Below are 20,929 nucleotides of genomic sequence, written 5' to 3'. Positions count from 1 at the left end.
CCTATTAAAAGTGATTCACAGCTTTTGTTTAACACCTTCATTTTCGTTAACCCCTTCATTCGAAGGTTTTGCTGGTTGAACAGTTCAAAAAAGCAGCATTTTCTTTGGGAACTTTTCTTCTGGCCTCCACAACCAAGACAAAAGGAATTTTCAGTTTCCCAGCAGCGTTGTCTGGGAAACTGAAAATGCAGAACGCTAAAATATTTTCATGATGGCACATGTCATAAGCGATGCGTAAATTAGGAGGCTCGACTACGGCTGCATGAACCTAAATGCTATTTGGAGGCATAATTGGTGCCCATGCTGCAAAAGAAGACACAATGCACATAATGCTCTAGTTTTGAGGACATGCGTCTAGTTCTTAATAGCAAGTAGTGTGCAGTCGGGACTTCTAATCCTGCGACAGCGCGCTAGCGGCGTACATTTATTTATTCATGATATCACCAGGGTTAATGTACGTATCATAAAGTGTGGGTGGCGAATGTATATCACGAAAAAGAGAAAGAACATCATGGAGGCACAGAAAAATAACAACAGAATTACAGTGGCCTAAGTTTCCCGAGGAATATATAAAAAAGACCCTTCAAGAAAGCACGCTGCACACTTTCGGTGACAAAAAAAACCCCCAAAACATAAAGAATACTAACAACCTCAAACAGAAAACGGTTAATGGTCGGTAAGCATGGCTAATTCTAACCACAAAAGAAACAAACAGAAATTATACCATCAGGAACAGCATAACAAAATACTAAACGTACTTTTAACGATTGTACGGTCCTTAATGTGTAGAAAAATCGGGACCACCGGGCCGACACGAACTGGGAGAGTGCGAAAGCATTCACGCCTCTTCGGCAATCGTCGCCTCTCTTTGCCTCTTTGTAACTTTTTGTTTCGTAATTTAACTACTGAATTAGCGTAAGTATCTTATGCTTTAATTAAGTATTTAATTAAATTTGGTTTTTCAAATTTGGCGCTTTGTATGATTTCACGTCCACTAACTATATCCCAACCCAGCCCATTCAACAGTCCAACGGTGTTGGCTTACAATTATTAGCTAATTAATTTAAACCAATAAAACTTTTTGTTAGATTAATTACCACACATCAAATATATTTTAATTATTTAGAAGTTTATTTTCACTCCTTTGCCTATTTTTGCACTATTTTGCCGACCACGGCTGTTTTTCCGCCCACTCACTATATCGACGTCCACACTATTTCGACGTTTTTTCGACATTTTCGTCTGTGATTAATTAACTAGTCATTTATGAACATAATTTTTTTGCGCAGCATCCTCACGTCATCCTCTTTCCATTACAACCACTTCTTTGTTGGACCACTCTTCTGAGAACGTAACAACTGCTGCGGACAGGTTCCGGTGACACCACCCCGCCGACGTAGCCTAGAAATGCTTTCGCATCAATAATGATGCAGGCATCTTATTCCCCTTAGTTTAAATTTTTAAAATAAATGAATTGGCGAAGATTACAGTTTAGCATTGCGTTATGCTAACTTTGTGTTGGTGATGCCGGCGAGCAGAGAAAAATGGGACTCGGTCAATCCGAAATGTCCGCAGTGACTCGTTATGATAAAATATCTTCTGAAAAAATATGGAGGCCCTCGCTAAGCTTAGCGAGGGCCTCGGTTCTGGCAGCCTTGACGCCATAGGAAGCATAAGAGGGTTCTCACACAGCTTCCACCCTCGCCGTTCGATGACGTTCTACGTCACACCAGCAGTAACTCAGGACGTTCTACGTCACACCTGCGGTAACTCAGGACGTTCTACGTCACACCAGCGGCAACTCAGGACGTTCTACGTCCGCCGCTTGCGAACGTGGGTGGCGCTGATGAACACTCTCAATGTTAGGCTATTTGTAAACACAAATACCCCCGAAAGCAGAAGATTTAACAGCCGTCGCCGTAGCTCAGAGGTAGAGCACCGGATGCGTAATTCGGAGGTCGTGGGTTCGGATCCCTCCAACGGCATGTCGTTATTGTTTCTTCTGTTTTTCTAATCAATTAGCTTTAAGCGATAACATATTCAGTAATATTCTAAATTGATCAACAACACAAAGTAAATAAATAAATTAAAAATTCCCTGTGCCATTTCGTTTCTGTGCCTGTTGGCTTCTCTCATATTTATAACGAACCCCTCCTTCCCTTTCTCTTGTTTGCTTAATTGCATAGCGAGGGCCTCGGTTCTGGCAGCCTTGACGCCATAGGAAGCATAAGAGGGTTCGCACACAGCTTCCACCCTCGCCGTTCGATGACGTTCTACGTCACACCAGCGGTAACTCAGGACGTACTACGTCCGCCGCTTACGAACGTGAGTGGCGCTGATGAACACTCTCAATGTTAGGTTATTTGTAAACATAAATACCCCCGAAAGCAGAAGATTTAACAGCCGTTGCCGTAGCTCAGAGGTAGAGCACCGGACGCGTAATTCGGAGGTCGTGGGTTCGGATCCCACCGGCGGCATATGGTTGTTTTTTCTTCTGCTTTTCTAATCAATTAGCTTTAAGCGATAACATATTCAGTAATATTCTAAATTGATCAACAACACAAAGTAAATAAATAAATTAAAAATCCCCTGTGCCCCTTGGTCTCTGTCGCTGTTTTTGCCGGATAGGAATATATGCTACGCCGACTTCTTGGTGACGTATGTTACGTACTGCAAGTCCGCCACTGCGCCAGACGTTACATACAGTATTTCTATCGTATATCTGCGACGCTTATTTGGTTTTGTTGCGAAAGCTACACTACGCTAGCCGCCGAGCCATTTCGCGGAGCCGAGGAAAGGCCATACTGCGCATGCGTGAGGAGCAGTGACGTCACACGGCGCACAGCTGGCGCGCTGCCGCCGTCGCTGGCGTGCTGGCGGCCGCCGGCACACGAGTATGTTTTGCAGGCTAGTTGGTGCCTAAGCATTCTGGGTTTTTTGCCCAAAAGACACGACACAAAAGAAATGAGGTACAGGACACACGCTTTCTTTTTTTCCAACGTGTGGACGTTGTTCCCAGGTCGTCCAGCGTTCGCTTTTAGTGCGCTCCGTCGAAGGAAGGGAAGTGTTCGTTGCCACAGGAATTCTGTAGTACTGTTGATCATCACGCAGAATTGGCGCCATTGCGATGAAACACTGGAAGGCTGCGTGCACTCTTTCAGCCGAATCCACAGAATTTCTTTGTACAGACGGCACTGCCTTTGACGCATGTCAGACGGCACTGCCTCTGAGGCTGCCACGCCACTGTGCGTAGTGACGTAACTTGCTCCTCGCGCATGCGCAGTATGATCGTGCAAGAGCACGCGTAGCGGCGACACTGCAAGCAATGTTGCTCACGCAACAATATATGGCTACGCGCAGATGTTGCTTTCGCAATCCTCCAGATTTAACCGGAGATAAACCACAGCAAACTTTTTCTAAATTTGAGCCCATGCGGCGTGATAACCTTATCAGGCCTGCTTGTGCAGGAAGACTGCGCCTAGAGCACCTGTATGTGAGACGGTTGCCCGCGTCTTCTTTTTTCGTGATTGTTCCCATCCGATTATTAGAGCATCCTTGCAGGTTAACTCAATGACTCTACTTCCGAACATAGTAGTTTATTCCAATTTTACTGAACCCCATCTTTAGGCAGGAAGTTTATGCCTCCGTGCTGTTTTTGACAGTTCGGTTTTCAAATGAGTTCTTATATCTTGCTTTGTGCAAAAATCTGTACAGGGAGTTGATAACGATGCTCTTCCACCCCCTACCCCCACCCCACTCCCCCCGTATTGTTCAGTCTACTTTGGGTTCACAGGTCATGATGTTTTAAGGCAAGTGCGTAAAATGCCAATTTCTTCTGGCACTAAAACATTTTTCTATAAACTACACACCGATACTCTACCTGTCAACATGTGGCACGATGGGGAAAACATTTTTTGTCTGCTCTAAACTGCCGCTTGTGCAATGTGCCCGAAACAAAATAACATTGTTCTATTGACTGCAAAGACGCCATTTTTTTTTTGGGATGTCCTGCAGAGGACGCTAAAGAAATATTTTCTCCTGAATTCCTACTGTGTGCGCTACCTTGTTGATTCCCAACCAAACTCGAATCTCTATGATATGATCTTCTGATTAGACTTCATAGCCTTTGGAAAACGCGCATGCAAAACCGCAACGTTGAACATTGTTGCTTCACCCAGAATTTATATTAGCCGAATGTTGCCTCAGGCAACGGACATTAACGAAGGATTGGTCTTTTAACGGATTGGTTTCCTCTCCTGATGCGCTGTATATTCTTGCCGGCCTGAGTTCTATTGTTTTCTATCAAGTTCGTGGTAGTTGCGCCTACCTAAGTGCTCTGTAAATAGTGCATGCGTGCGTGTGTGTGTGTGTGTGCGTGTGTGTGTGTGTGTGTGTGTGTGTGTGTGTGTGTGTGTGTGTGCGTGCGTGTGCGTGTGCGTGTGTGTGTGTGTGTGTGTGTGTGTGTGCGCGCGCGTGTGTGCGTGTGTGTGTGTGTGCGTGTGTGCGTGTGTGCGTGTGTGCGTGTGTGTGTGTGTGTGTGTGTGTGTGCGCGCGCGTGTGCGCGTGCGCGTGCGTGCGTGTGTGTGTGTGTGTGTGTGTGTGTGTGTGTGTGTGTGTGTTAGTCAAGTTAGTCATCACTTGTGACCAGTAATTGCTATTTATGACTTTCACCTCAGATGTAACGCAGATTTGGACCGACAGACTCATGGCTGCCAGTGTGAGCCATTAAAGGCTTTCGCCTTAAGTACGCATCCGTGGTGTCTGTTGTGTGTCGTTTTGTGGTGCATCGCAGCCTTGCTCGTCCTCGCGTGCAGTGGAATTAAGTCGGTATGTTGCTGAAGGGCGGCGCGCAAAAATGTCTCCATTTTTGAATTTTGTCCCCTTGAACCACCTGATATGCCTGCTCCATGGAACCGCTTCGAGCCCCTATCTTCGCTGCGGAGGTGACGTGCGCCGTCATGGTGTTCCCGTGTGTCTGAGAGTAAAGCCACTTGGAGCGTTCGTATCGCATGTAGCGCGAAAACGCAATTGTTCGCCGCTTCTGCTTACCGTAGCAACTGCAAAACTTATTCCATGAGTTTAACTATAGAGCGCAAGTGTAGAAGTTCTTGTGTTGTAGCTGGAGCACCTATCTCGAAAATTGCATAAAAATAGAGCACAACGCAGGGCCAGTTCGTGTGGCGACATATTAAGGAAAACTTGCGCTCTTGTGTGTGTGCGTCTCTCCCTCCCGTCTTGTCTTATTCTGCGCAATGTTGTGCTGATTATGTCCCGCAATAAATATTCCGCCGCGATACTTTTTGAGGCAGACCGGTAGGAGACACTCATAATAAACAAACTCAGAGCCCTGTCAAATTTGCAGGCGCTCACATCTGAAGGCATCTGCAATATTGCGCTGCACAAGTAATCGGTTTCAAACGAAGACGTGGTGTTCCTTCATTCTTTTCTGGTGTTGTTGGTGTGTGTTCTCTCCCCCTTTGTCCGTCGTCCTTGTTTTGCGCTACTCTTATGTTATAGACTAAGGAGCACTGTTTTTAAAACCTAGGCTCACACACTTTGTTTTGTTGAGGCACTTGGAAAACAGTCGTGTAATATGCGGGATATTTCAGGTAAGATGATCTGCAAGTCTTATTAGGTTTTTGAGTGAGACGACCGCTTTTTCTGGCATAGCACACGTGCGCGCGCACACACACACACACACACACACGCACACACACACGCGCGCGCGCACACGCACACGCACGCGCGCACGCACACACGCGCACACACACACACACACACACACACACGCGCGCACGCGCGCGCGCACGCACGCACTCACGCAGAGACGCACAGACATGCACACACACGCACACGCACACACACAAAGTTTACGGAATTTAGAAAACGCAGTTACCCCCATGTCAGCTCTGTGGTGGACAAATTTTGCCTCCAAGTGATTGAGCAGCTGCACTGGTAGTACCCCCCCCATTCCCCCAAAAAATGAAACGCTGAGAGCATTTGCCGAATTTACAATCACCGCCACGACAGTCTTAGAAAAAGCCCACGAGCCGATTCGGCTATGGGAAAATCTGTTCAGTGAAGATCGTGAAAGCAAAGTGTCAACTTAACTTACCCTCCGCAAACCTTCCAGGGCTGATTAACCCTGAATCCAAAGCTGTTGTCAGAGTGAACACCGACCGATTGCTGCATCATAACAGCTCTCTTCCCCAAGAGATGGCCAATGCTCTAGTGTGTTCTATTCTCTGTTGGATATGTACTTGATGGACATTAAGAATGTAGGGTGCAATCAAAATCATGTAACTGTACTTAGCCAAGACATAAGATATTATGCAAAAACTCATGATGTAGCGTTAATGAGACTGCGTGAGTAAAATATTACTATCTAGGGAAGAAAAATACAAATTATCTTAATGCTTGGTCTTTTAGCTCGCACGCAAGACAGATGCACAGCGAATACACCCTGCCAAAAGCGCACAAATAACTCTTGGTTAAACATTTATCGAAGGCTACTAAACAATTACGGAAAATTATTAAACAATTTATCTTCTGTGACCGATCTATTCACAACCTACACCGAGACAGAGAACGATGGGATCGGATGTAGAAATTAACCGACGCATTTTTGGCCGCAGAACAGGTGTTTAACATTTCATGCGCTCACACCGATCATACAGGAAACAGCTGAGGTTTTAATGTGATCTGTCAGTATACTGCTTTTGATTTTTTAAGTCTCATGTGTAGCCGAACGGTGTGGTGTGTCAAATAGCAATTGCTTTTCGGACCTTCACGTCCGCAGAGTACAATTTACATGCAGTGCGAAAGAGACGCTTCAAGTCCTATTGTGTGATACCGCAAATCCTCCAAATTTCTGTTCAGAAAAAAATAGGCTTGGGCAGGTAGCGCTTCTCCCGTCTCGTCTTTGTCCTGTGTTGTTTCCCGCGCTATGATTACGCTGTTGCAAATTTCGGTTCGGCAGGAAGCTGTGATCTAAAGAAATAAAGAGGCACTACTGCAAAACCCTGGGGAAAACAAAGGTACTCGAACGCTAGCAGCTGCTAGGCAACAGTTGTTGTCTTGAATTGTATCTACTCAACGTTTGCATTAGAGTACTGCAAGGCCATTGAAGGTCTTCTTGTTGATACACTGTCACTATTGCCTAGTCCTTGCACTTGCAACGCTGAACTGGCTTAATGACTGTCTATTTTCGAATGCCCCCTGCTCACAGCCCGATGTGTTTCCAAAGGCACCGTACACAGGCAGCACAAGAACATTGGATGAACGCCGGGTGATCATTGGCAAAAATTGGAAGGGAGGGCTCTCCTACACTGACATTTAGGCAGAGCGCTACCATTCTGACACATTGGCCAAACATCCAGGCCAGTTTTGGGCCAACGTTCGGCCGATCCAGCGGCCAACGTAGGCCTGGCGTTCGTTCCGCGACATGGTCCACTAAAGGTCTCGGACTGCCTTTTCAGCTTTCGAACTATGGCATTCAGCTTTCGAACATTAGTATCCAGCTTTCGAACTCTGGTATATCCAGATTTCAAGCATTGATATCCAGCTTTCAAGTATATCGGTATCCTGCGTCCGAAAATTTTCCTGCGTGTCCATGATTCAGGTTGGACAACGCATCTCGGCAAGCTGCTGTGGCATGGCCACCACATCCATAAAGTTGTTAACAGAGCTGTCATCCAGTGGTCTGATCAGTAATCCAGAAGTGTTAATTGTTGGCTTAGTTGGTGCTATAATTGGGGCATATTCATAGAATAACAGCGCAACGGCTGTCATACCAGTGATATAGGAAGTAATTGTGGCACCCCTCTTACAAAAGGGCCTTTCGTCTGCATTCAGAGAGAATCCTCGTAAAGCATGACAACTTGCATGATGCGTCGAGCCTGAAAAGAGATCCATGATGTCATGATGAGCTTAAATATTGCCTTCGCGGAACAAAAACAAAAAAAATGATTAAACACTAAATCCTGTGAGGCACACTCTGCCTGAGGACACTCGCAACATATTTTAGGGGATAATTTGCAACTTCTGCTTAAGAACTCACAGCGCATTAATTGCAAAGTGGAATTTAGTTTACTCAATGTTCCTTGTACCAATGGGTTGGTGTTTAGTTTAATGCGCACTGTCGCACACCTAGAAAACATATTCAGTGGCGCAAATGGAAATTAATGAAATATTGAAAGCAAAGCAATGTATTGTTTTGTTTTAATATCATAAATACGTATCTCTAAACTGCAAGGTAATTTTTATTCGAGTAAATGTGTACAGGTTGTAGCACCAGCACCGCGTGGACATCAAAACATTTTAGAACAATTTTTTTTTTGGACGGCGTTAAAGATATGGCTTGCGCCTTTTTTGCGAAATACACTGAACGTAAGAAACTCAGACCACCTTTGTTTTCTTTTTTTCAAATCAGAGTTTATCTTAGTAGCTTCGAGTGCATGTAATATAGGATTTCAAACTGCGGCTTGAAAAACACGCAAGAACACCCGCCTGACAGTCCAGAGTAATTCTCTTTTTACATTTAGAGAAAACTGGAGCAAAGCGCTTTACTAGAAACTGCCGATTTTCTAGTGCGCCTGCAAGGGTGCAAGCCAAAGAGAAACAGTAAGGAAGTATTACACATATTTTTACCGACTGGTCTGCAGTAGAAGACTAAGTGGTTCTGATTCGTGTCGGGTTTTGATTCCTGTTGAGCTAGTGCTGCCGTCGGCTTAGCACTCGCTCTTATGCCTCAAAACTAAGAAGGTGTGGCCACCGGATGATGAATTCTGTTTGTAGAAATTTGAGGCCAGCCTTTCACGCTGCGCCCATCAGCCTCCCTGAGCAAATGCAGCCATCGTTACGTATTAATTAGTTTAGTAGCTGCAGCAGCAGCCTACAGCCGCCTAAAGCAACGGAGTGCAGGGGAGCATATCTCGTTACGTGCTAGTGCCATACACTAGCCTGTTCTTGGTTACGGAAATCAAGAGAATGCTCCTCTGCACAGTTGCCGGATAAATACCGCCGCTGCCTTTGTTACGTCAGCTTCCTGTACCAACGCTGCACCTCCATCGAATCGTGCGGGCGTTGCTGCTCAGCCGTGTAAAGTTCCACGCCTCTTATCAAAGGTTCAGTCTAAGCGATCTGAACGACTGAATGTCCTTCTGCGACCGGTGGTCAAGATAGCTCTCCGACTGCCTCCGTACCCTTCGACATACCACCTGCTCTAGCTGCGCCTACACAACACGGCAGAAGAGCTGGGGGAAGCAAAAAGAACTGGCCAGCTCACGCGTCTTCGAGACACGAGAATAGGACGGACGGTTCTGCTCCGGCTAGGCTAACCGGACCCGACCACTCCGTCGCAGCAGAGGTAGCACGCCATCCCACCCATACCCGCAGTTTGAATCAGAGTCGTGCCGGTCCCGAAGAACATGCACCCTGAGCTCCACGGCAGCCGCTTATGTGACAATGCGGCTCTTACGAAAACGTCTTGTGTGTAGATGCGACAGAATATTCAACCGGCAGAGGCGCTACGGGACTCGCGGTTAAAAATGCCACTGGCTTAATTCAGCTTAAGAGCTCAGTTCGAGGCATGAGCTCGAACACGACGGCTGAGTAGACCGCCATAGCGGTAGCACTTTCTTCCATAGTCTGCATGACCACACATGACGAACACCATGCCAGTCCGACATGCACAATCATTATAGACTCACAGGCTGCCTACCGCGCCCTCCAGAATAATACTTTTTCTTCGTAGGCTGCGCGCGCGCTACAAACGATCAATCCCGATATATTACCTACCTTGCGCATTGTTTGGACCCCTTGTCACGCCTCCCTTACCGCCAGCGAGAGCACCCACGCGCTCCCCCGAGCAGCAACCTTCCGGGCGCTGTCGACGGCAGCGGAGGAGGAAGCAGACAAAGAGGGCACCTTTGTGGCTCTGCACACTGACATCACAGAATATTACCGCACACAAAGAAGAACACTTCCACCACCGCACCCAACACTCACCAAGGCCCAAACTGTGGCATGGCGTCAACTTCAGGCTCACACGTAACCTAACCTGTATCACAAACACTTGTTCACTAACACCAAGAATATCGACCTAAACTGTATCATTCTGTTTGGGCGTGCACAGCCCCAGCCGCAGGAGTGCCGTTCATAACTCTCCCCACCCCTTCTTCTTGGGAAGATGCCCTGTCAAGTGCGGAGCCCACCCACCAGCGCCGGTTCATCGAGCGTGCCCAGAAAATAGCAGTGCCAAATGGGCTCATGGACTGAGAGCCCTTCTTGAGAACACTCTGACCGGCACACACCCGCATGACCAGCGACAGCTGCTCTGGCGGGCCTGCAGAATTGCGGCGACACACGGAGCTCTGTACTGAGGGCTGCACTCAAGAGGACGAGCAGAGAATAGTTTCCTAAAAATGCTTCTCCCCCTCCTTAAACATCCAGCTCCCTATGTTGAAACGTTGGCTGAAAACTGCTCCTTCTATGTAGTTTATTCAGGTACCTACAGCGCCCATTGAGGGCATTTTTGTAGGGGGGGGGGGGGGGGGCATTTTAGGAAGGCATTTATGTACTCGACATCCCTTCAATGTAATGTTGCGATATTTCTTGCCAGGCACCATAGACGCGCTGGATGAGTCCATCGGGCGGGTCTTCAGCCAACTGCACCAGCGAGGAATGCTGTCGAACAGCGTAGTGGTGTTCGCCAGTGACAACGGAGGCAGTCCCTGGGGTCCCGTCTCGAATGCCGGCTCCAACTGGCCCCTTCGAGGATCCAAGGGAACCATATGGGAAGGTGGCGTGCGCGTGCCAGCCCTGGTCTGGAGCCCTCTGCTGCACAGTCGCCGAGGATCTCCTGTCTCCCGAATGGTGCACGCTGTCGACTGGCTGCCCACATTGTACTCAGCAGCAGGTAAAACTAAACTTTCATCTGGGTCTTCACCTTTTACACGCACCGGGCTCTACGCTGTACGGCAGTTGAAAGCGAAGCTTAGGGACAGAATCTCTGCTTAGCCAACTACCTACCTGGGGGGAAATACAAGATCGAGCAATGCGCTGCCCGATTTATGGCTTGTTGAATAACCCGAGGTGTTCGAAATTAATCTGGAGCCCTCAGCACACGGTTTCTGATAGGCTAGGTGTAGCTGGCTTGGGGTCGGTAAACTACACACCCGTTAATCATTGTTTGCTTAATTTCTCAGCGCAAATACTGTGCGATTCGTTGCGCATCCTGCGCTCTCCAGACTGCGTTCTCCCGTATTGGTTCAGGAAAAAATTTCTTTTTGTTTCTCACTTTTCGTCACCTGTTTAGCCCTGTTTTGACTTTATCACGGTCTTCTCCGCGGGCTGTTCCGCTAGATATTCATGCGAGGAAAATATATACCAATATAATTTTTTCTCTGCAGCACATAATACCCAAACCATTTTACTCGACATCCCTTCAATGTAATTTTGCGATATTCTTCTGCACTTGAGAAGCTGTTATCTGGAAAACTGCCATTTGTATGCACGTTCGGCTACAGGAGCACGTTCGATACGTACTGAATGAGTCCGCCAGCCGAAGCGATTGAGCATGGCGGTGTTTCATGAGGCCGCACATCTTTATGCCCCTAGCCGCCTAATTGGAAGGGCTACAAGAATGGGATCGCCGTGTTGATTCTTCACGAATTCTTGATTAAAACAAACAGGACTCTTGTTCATCGCTTTTTTGTTTACCTGATGGAGATTACCGGAAAACTTGAAAGAAATTTCGGGGACCTCAAGGAAAGATGCGTTAAATGAGAAGCGAACGTAGTGTTTCAGTACCCGAGGAACTATTTCAAAATGACCTTCTTGAATGTTAAAGTCCTTCTTATGAAATATGCATAGCAATATCCTTAGACAGGTGCGCCGGATACAGAGATGCTGGCTGTGCTCTGGAAAACTGATCTCCGAGGTGTCTACGGTAAGCGTTGTTAGTGAGACGCTTTACATCGCTACACATTATGATTCACCAAAACGCGGTATTTTGCAAGAGCATGTTGTTGATTTAGAAAAATGACTTTAACCGTGAAGTTGACGGTTTGAAAATGCTATACTTAAGAGTGCACATTCTTGGCCAGTTGGTCGTGTTTTAGCGATGAAAGGGGAGAACCGGTGAGGGGATCACGAACTAGCATGCAAGTAAAAGTTTGGACAAATGTAAATGGAACGTGTTACCAGAACCGTCTTAGAGCCCATTAGTCGCACTCCTCTCCGTCTAGCAGGCGAGTCGACAATATGCGGACCCCTCTTATTGCTGCTCTACCCTTGCACTCACCGGTAAAAAAATTCAGGGGGCAATTTGACTGTCTAAAGTGGGTAGAGGCGGAAGCGTTTTCCGCACCACCTTCGCTGTTTCTGTGGCACTGGTGGCGTCACATATAATTGAGTACTAATTACTAAGTGATGACAAATCACTAATCAATGGTTAATTACTGATTAATGCCTGAATACTAATTAACTACTAATTAATGACGCTTAAGCTTCGCCTTTAGGAGTGGAACGCGACAGCGCGTTGTAGCGCTGCCAGGGAGTCCACGGAAGGCCACCACCCGTTCGGCGCGATGCCTTGCCCTTTGAACGCAACGCTTTTTGAGTAAAGGAAATGGCGCAGTAATTCTCTGTCATCTCGGTGGACACCTGAACCGCACCGTAGAGGAAGGGAGGAAGTGGGAGTGAAAGAAGATAGATAAAGACGAGCCGTAATGAAGAAAATGAAAATTGTATTTGAGGAAAGGAAATTACGCAGTAACTGTCTCACAAAATTCAGGGGGGCACTTTTTTTACCTAAAGTGTGGTCACTGATGTGTGGTTAAGATGTTAAGCTTCGCCCCTAAGAGTGGAACGCGACAGCGTCTTGCAACGCTGCCAAGGAGTCCATAGAACGCCATCCCCCATTCGGTTCTACGCCTCACTCGTCGGTAAATTGGTTTTTCAGGAAAGGAAATGTATCTGTCTCTCATATTTTGGGTGGACACCTAAACCTCGCCGGAAGGGAATGGAGGAGGATGAGAGGGAGTGAAGACACCGTATTCACTAGACGCGCCTTTGTTCACTCCAAACCATCGAGCTGGCATGGCGGAATAAAGACAAAAAAAAGCTGGCATGGCGGAGTGGATAGCATGCTCGTCTCTCACGCCGAAGACCGGGGTTCGAATCCTGAGCTCGACCAATTTCTTAATCGGTTTTATTTATTTATATGGCCTGACTAGTGAAGCTAATTAGGCTAATTGGGTAATTAAGCAATTTACTAAGCTCCGTCCCACTTACTTGGAGCATCACTATACGACCCCTTCAATTGGTTGCATGGTTACTAGCCAAAGTACAATTGGCCCCGTTTGAAATTCGCGCACTGTGATGTCACGACCGTTTCCACCAATCGAAAAGCGTGACATTTTCTGTCGACAACTGCTGCTTACAACGATGAGACATTAAAGGCTTCCGCCTTAATATGTGACCTTTTTGGAAAGACAACATTGGCATTTCTGACACTGTGTGCGTGACAGCCTCCATACTGATGCCTCCATACTCTCATAGCCTTAGTCGCTTTGGGAAGTTAAACCCTATAAACCAAACCAAACCATCCATACTGATGCATATGAGGCAGCTGTTTCCGCATTGGCGCCGCTAATAGCGTACTGGCCTTGTCAGTTTCTTTCCGCAGACACTGTGAAATGATCAACCAGCCTGAGCTTCCTCGAGTTTCTTAAACTGACAACTTTCGCTTTTCACACTGGTGCTTTCAGCCGATGTTCCAGTAACAGAGCGTCGACGAAGTACGCTGCTGCTGCCTTTTGTTAGTTCTTAAGCCGGTGCTCGGTGCTACATTGCAACTACAGGTAGTCTGTGCTCTCGTTAACTTCGCGATCCGCATCTAGGCGCCCAGGAATGGTTATCCCTCTTGCTGAAGACGTTAGCACTACAACTTACGAACACAGCGAGTGACTGGAAAAACGAAGCTTAAGTCTCAAGTTGTCACCACAGTAGAGGAGCGCTCATCCCCGTCAGCGTAGTTTTAGTCGGTGTCGCGAGCTTAGCGTGGCTCGCTGACATTCTTTAAGGGACGGGTTGTGCGCACGAGCACAGCACAGGTTGTGAACAGACCAGGGACAACATTGACAATTGCTAATACAGGCTATTTTGTTGTCCGGAAGTGAAATTCCGCTGGCTAACAGGCATCCTAGATGTTGGCAGAGCGCGCAAGAGTATTAAAAAAGTTTGCTGGAAGGAGAACAGCGTCGCGCTCCAAGCTCGATCGGTAACCTCCGCTTTAGATTGCTCAGCATGATAACGTGATTGAATTCGATCTGTTGGGGCGCCCGCTTGTTTTAGTAACTGAAAGTTAACTAATTGATTTGGCTTACGAAGCCCCACGGTGAGAATTATGATCTTTTGTGTCCTATCTGGCCACCACGGTGGGTGATGACTCATGTGCACGGTTCGGTTTTGCGTCCAGGTGCGGAAAAAAAGTAAAAGGAGCTCCCATTCTAACATTTTCCATGGGTTGCTCAATCGGAATTGGCAGCTGTGCTATGTGCAGGCTGGTTATGGTACCTAGTGCACTTTCTTGCGGATAAGAAATGTTTCTTTATTTGCTACAGCGTAAACTTGATTGCAGTTTGGGCGAAATAGCGTGCTCTATTTAATTACGACCATACCTCTTCATCCAAGTGCATGATTTTAACAAATTTGGAATGCTCAATTTTTATAACCCTGTATGTTCTCTTGTTAATACATCAGATGCAACGTTTTGAAAGCCACGCAAGTATTCCAGATGAAGAAATAAAGAATGGTGCAATATTCCGCGGATGTTTTGTCGCCGGTAGTGAACTTCTGATGCGTAGGTTTGAACTTAAGACATGACGTTGGGTTAGTCAGTTCATGGTTAGAGCAAAAAATAACTGCGCGAAGACGACGGGACAAAAGAAGGCACGAATACACATACACAAAGCGCAAACGTTAGAACCCTCTTAGCGACAGATATTCTAGCGGTTTGCTTTTTATTTTGGTGCTATTATACTTTGCACACATTTTAGTTCATTATTTTGTTGTACTCAAATCAGCGTTCAATATTGCGGTAGGCGGAACCGAACTGCATGCATCAAATCCTTTCATGAAGATTGTGTTGATATAAGCTCTCGGAAATCAGCTGAGTTAAAGCGCTATATATGTATTTTTGAAATATTGACTCTACTGGACACTGACAGCTAGTACCTGGGTTTGAAGTGATAGGAAAATGAATCCAGCATTGTTTCGCAGACACAGCGGTCTCAAACAGCCGCTCCATCTTAAACGTTGTGAAAGATTTGTCCGATTCGCCGGTATCTTCACTATCACTTATCATTTATCAGGTATCAGTTATTTCAGAACAGACTGCCACCTTAAAAGGACCCTTGCACGGCTGCAGAAGTTCTCAATTACTTTGCACCCGTGTAGCGATGTTCCGTAAGTAGGATGCTTCAAAATAGTGTTCCCAGATCGCTTCACTCGACGTCATCTTCTCAATACTAGTTGATGCTTTTTTGCGGGGACAGTTAGAGCTACCACTTGCCAAAATGAGAAATTCAAAACGGTAGTTTACAGATTTCTAGACTTTCGACAATGATAACCGCATATTTATCAATCTCGCGACAAATGTATCAAGGTTTAAGCCTGCAGGAAAGAGTTAATATTTTTCAGAAACCACCAAGAGGCGCTAGTTTTTCGCCATGGATGTAAGTAGCGCGGACAAAAGCACTGACCTTCACGGAGTTGCACCTGATGTATAAAATGACGTGTTTCTGTTTGGAGAGACAAAGGCACAGAGATGCGCGTTATACGTAATACGTTGGCAGGGTAAAGATATGCTCGGAACGGCTGTGTCGTGGAAGTGGTGCGCGTCTAGATCGAAGTTTCCTGCTTCGCTCATTGTGTGTTTACACGTTGCAGACTGAATGAAAACAGCAGCGCAGGCTTTTTATGTCTTTAAATTTTTGTGAGCAGGTGGCGACGCGACTGATCTGGGCATGTTGGACGGTCTCGACCTATGGCCGTGGCTGCGAGACGAAAAAGCAGGAAAAGAAACCTCTTGGCCGCGCAACAAATTTCTCATCAACGTGGACGTTGTTTCCGGCCAGTCAGCGTACCGAGAAGGTGACTACAAATTGGTATCCATCGCCAAACCATCAGCAGAGGAAGCTTCCTACCTTTTCGGGGACCCCGCCTTCAGTCGGCACATCCCCACACCAGGCAAGTCCCCACCATGTGGTAAAGCGGAAACAGTGAAAGATCTCGACGCCCTGATGACTTCGTCTGCTACGTGGAAGACGCTTCAGCGGTTCTACCGTGACTCGGGTGGCTTGAAGCCATTGCCTTCCCGGTGGCGTGAGCTGACTGCACTGCACTGCAATGCTGAGAATTCAACGGTTGTGGGTCCAGAAGGGCCCCGTGGGGGCTACTACCTCTTCGACATGAGACAAGATCCGTGCGAAGTCAATGACTTGTCCTCCCGCTTACAGTCGGTAAGAAAATGCTGCGAGACAGCCTTAAGATACTGCATTTATGCCGAAGCACTGGTGATGATTAACGATGCGTGCTTGTTAGCGCGAAACTTCAGTTGTCACAGAAATGCCTTCTGAAAGACCCAAGCGTCCGACTTCGCAAATGCGCCAAATTATCGCTCTTCATATTGCTCTACGTATTCCGAAAGTTTTTCAAGAAAAAAATAGGCGTAAGGTATCACTATCATCAAAACTGAGTATCACTTTTTCTGTGTAAGGATCTCTATGGTTGAGCTGCAACAGACAAAGTGGACCATAAAAGGTCGTAATCTCAACAACTGGTACCGAACGAAATCTGCGTAGTATATGCGTTTTCGGCACGCTCTCCAAATTGGCTTAACCAGTAGGTGCTTCCGTGAGCACCCTTGAAGCGTGCGACTAAGCGAGATGACTATAATCTAGGATTTTTTTTTCGCTGGACGAGTTTCAGGATCTGAATTTTCCTAATGCCATGAAAATTGACAGAGCGGTAAGGTCAAGTAGAAGTTTAAGATGAGTGACCCTTACTCTGGTATAAGCTTTCGACGCGCGTACAATTTTTCCTTCCGGCAGTCTTTCAAGAAGTGGGCCCATTAAAGCCAACACATGTGATTCTGAAAACGCAAGTGTTCATTCACTTCTGAGGAGAGCTGTCGGAGCAGTAGCAGCTTTCAACCAGAGCCGTGCGCATAGCACAAGTTTTGCAAGTACTCGCTAAAAAAAATTCTCTCTCACGTCACCAGATCCTGCCTGTCAGCTAGAAGAGTTTGACTGATACCTCTGCTGAGCACATTGCGGTGAGAGTATAACACTAAAAAACGTGTTGAGGTGCGGTAATCAGGGAGCAGAACAGGCGCTTTGTTGTTTTATGTCACTGTATCGGTCACGAGATAACTTCTAAAGTGTCCAGAACCGCGAAGCGCCCGTGTGTACTTGAAACAGCCGAATCAGTGTAGCTCGTTCGAAGAATGCAGACTGTCTCGACACAAGACAGATTACTTCTGTGAGACTGTACTGGAGCCCGTAACTTTAAGCCTTACCTTCATCGATAGGTCTAGTTTTTATGAACATGTTTTCACTGCTTTTGTCAGCGATGACAGTGATGTAAATAGTCCAGTTGGCGGTCACCCAATCTGACCGAAAGGTTCGCAGCAGTACTTAGGTTTTCTTGTGACTAGTGCTTGCATCATTACCCACAATATGGAAGCCAGCGCTGTACTTACTGGTGGGGCTATTAGAGGAGCCGTAGGCAGGGTAGCAGATGGCGATCACATGCCTGCTTTCGCTGAGAATATAGTGCACCTTCCAGCGGCAGTTTTTGCATTGGTGATTTTGAGCCGTGCATTCAAACAACCGTCCGACCTGTCAGGCGATTCTTCTTCTTTGGCAGGACGCGCATTCCGTCGTGTGCATGGTCCATCGGAAAAATAATCCATAACCGAATTGTTTAGATAAGTCGCCACGCCTAGCAGACGCCAATGGTAGGAGGCTCATCATCCTCATCATCATCACCATTTATTGGCCCTTAAAGACCTCTGGCGGGGTATTACATAAGAGGGCGCGAACATCGAAGCAAGTAATGACATTATTAGGTAAAAAGAATACATATACAAAAAATACAGTAAAACAGTGAAGAAAAAAAAACAGTGAAAAAAAGTATACAGTGAAACAATCGTGTCTTGGGGAAGAGAAAAAAAGAAAAACGCGTTTATAAATCAGGCAGACAGGTGCAGTAGTAGCTCAAACAATCATAACATAAAAATAAAACACAAAGGCAACAGTTACCCACATTGGGATTTTAAGTGCAATGACAGCATTTGGCGGAATTTAAGGGCATCGCGTTCAGTGACAATACATTCGGGTAGTGAATTCCATTCATTAATTGCAAGAGGCAGAAATGACTTGTTAAATGCGTTTGAGGAGCCATGGAGTCTTAGGATGCTCATGGAGTTGAAAAGACGGCGTGATGTTCGGAGGGGAGGGAGCAGAAGGGAGTGTCGAAGTGAGGAAAAACAATAGTACAATTTATGCAATAATGATAAACGGGCAATTATACGCCTATGCGCGAGAGGCTCGATGTCGGCAGATAATTTTATTTTGGTAATGCTAGAGCGAGTGTCATAGTTGGAGGAAATAAAGCGGGCTGCACGGTTTTGGACGGCTTCTAGGCTGGCTATTATGAAGCCTTGATGTGGGTTCCATATTGGGGATGCAAATTCAAGTTTGCTACGGACGAAAGTTTTGTAGGCTAGGCTGCGAATGGAAGAAGGGGAGAAACTGAGGTTGCGTCTGATAAAGCCTAGTGTTTTCGATTCATCAGCAGCAATCTTCATGATGTGCTCGGAGCAAGTGAGGTTGCTCGTGATATGGATGCCAAGATACCGGTATGATTCGGCTTTAGTGAAGATGGTTGAACTGAGTGAATACGCGTAGTCGGTATTAGTGCGCTTGCATGATACCTGCATGTATTTGCATTTTGTTACATTGAGCGTCATTAGCCATGTGAAACACCAGCTTTCAATCCTGTTTAGGTCGCTTTGGAGCAATTCCTGATCATTGTTGGTAGTTATGCGGTGGTACAGGACGCAGTCATCTGCGTAAAGACGAATTGTCGATGAAATGTCGAAAGCAAGATCATTGATGAAGATTAAAAATAAAAGTGGTCCGAGCACCGAGCCCTGAGGCACACCAGAGAAGACCTTTGTTGTGGGAGAATTGTCATTATCGATAACAGCGAATGGAGAGCGATCAGTTAGGAAGCAGCGAATCCATTTTAATATCAGGCATGATAGTCTTGACTCTGCTGCCGTTCCATGCTGCCATTGCACGCGAGCTGTGTCCCTCCTGTTGATCACACCATCCAACGCGAACAACAAATGAAGTCTTGTCTCTAGCTTGCACCTCTAGGAAGATGTGACGTAACAGCTGTAGAAGCTCCGCTTTTTCCGTCTCATATTCGACGGCGTTCGGCTGGAAGCTCCGACGCTTGTAGCAATCGATTATGTTCTCAATCGGTATTACCTTATTGAACCGCAAGCATTGCAGCGTGCGGGAGCTTTGGAACCGCGAACACCTACGGGCCTCTGATTCTCACGCATACGTAGTCAAGCGCACATCTTGCTCTTTCTGTGCTCGGTTGTTCTTTTTCCGGTGTTGTGTACATGTCAATTAGATTACAGTCATTGCCATATCCAGCGATGTTTGTTTTATTAGGATGCCTGTATTGTATAACCACTTAAAATCTGCTCAAGCATGCTCGGATAACATACAGTCTCTACTACACGCATGTATCGTTGGAGGGCAAGAAAGCTGGAGTATAGATCACTGCGCACATATCCTACGACTTATTGGGCGTGAAAGGAACTTTTGCTGAGTATACACAGTGCATGTATTTTGCGTTTTTTGCACCTTACGAAACTAGATGTCCTTGTGAGTGGCGCCACCGCTCTGCACATCACTTCGCTATACAGGCCTGCCGGCCGTGTAGGATGGAGGTCCACCAACGCCAGAACAGACCAAATTTGAACATCGTGCTGTCTTCCCTCCCTGAATTTCAGGTGGTGGCCGAGATGTCCCTCAAGTTGAACACGTACGAGGCCGCAGCCCAGCCTCCGAAGCGCCACATCCCGGATCCGAGGGGGCTGGCCGAGGTGAACGACTGTGTCTGGGCACGCTTCGAGGACAGAGCGCAGACGCAGAGCCGCCGCTGTGCCTGCCCCAGGCACACTCGCTTCGCCTGACACTGTGCACTGTGTTTGGCCAAGGGCATTATTAGTGCGAAAGCTCTGCTAGCCGCACTCCCCGGATTTAATCGGTGTCTGTGTGAACCCTCTGAGTTGCAAGTATAACAGGCTCACTGGGTCGGTGGAGACATGCAACGCGCTTTGAGTAAACTGTGGCGTCCACCTACAAATTACGGGAGTTATGACCCTCTCGTTCTCTCAAAATTAGTGGAAGGTGTAGACCCAGTTTATTTTGATTTGTTGTTGTTGTTGTTGTTGTCGTCGTTTATGAGGTTTAACGTCCCAAAACGGCTCAGGTTATGGGGGATGCCGTAGTGAAGGGCTGCGAAAATTTCGGCCACCAAGGGCTCTTTTACGTGCCCTGTCATCGCGCAGTACACGGGCCTCTAGAAATCGACCGTGGCTAGAATTCGACCTAATTTCGACCGTAGCAGCCGGGATCGAACGCACTTCTTTTGAGTCAGCAGCGGAGCGCCATTACCACTGAGCCACCGCGGTGGACTCAGTTGATTTTGAGGGAAGACGCACAATTGGCTTCCTTGTTCAGTGAGCTGAAACTCTGTTGCTCTTTGAGGCACGTGGTGATGGTGTACACCAGAAAAAAAAGAAACCGCTCTTTCGCACTATATTTCGTGCTTAGGA

General features: G+C 46.8%; 1 pseudogene; it reads left to right on the top strand.

Moving 5' to 3' along the window:
* Positions 1-20,284, top strand: part of LOC149326869 (arylsulfatase B-like) — a 109,885-nt pseudogene extending 89,601 nt beyond the window's left edge.
* The last annotated feature ends 645 nt before the right edge of the window (positions 20,285-20,929 follow it).

This window comes from Amblyomma mixtum, chromosome 10 (assembly GCF_055824585.1).
Source record: "Amblyomma mixtum isolate Tamu chromosome 10, ASM5582458v1, whole genome shotgun sequence".
NCBI lineage: Eukaryota > Metazoa > Arthropoda > Arachnida > Ixodida > Ixodidae > Amblyomma > Amblyomma mixtum.
The sequence above is the reverse complement of the archived record's forward strand: the minus strand, read 5'-3'. Positions and strand labels throughout refer to the sequence as shown.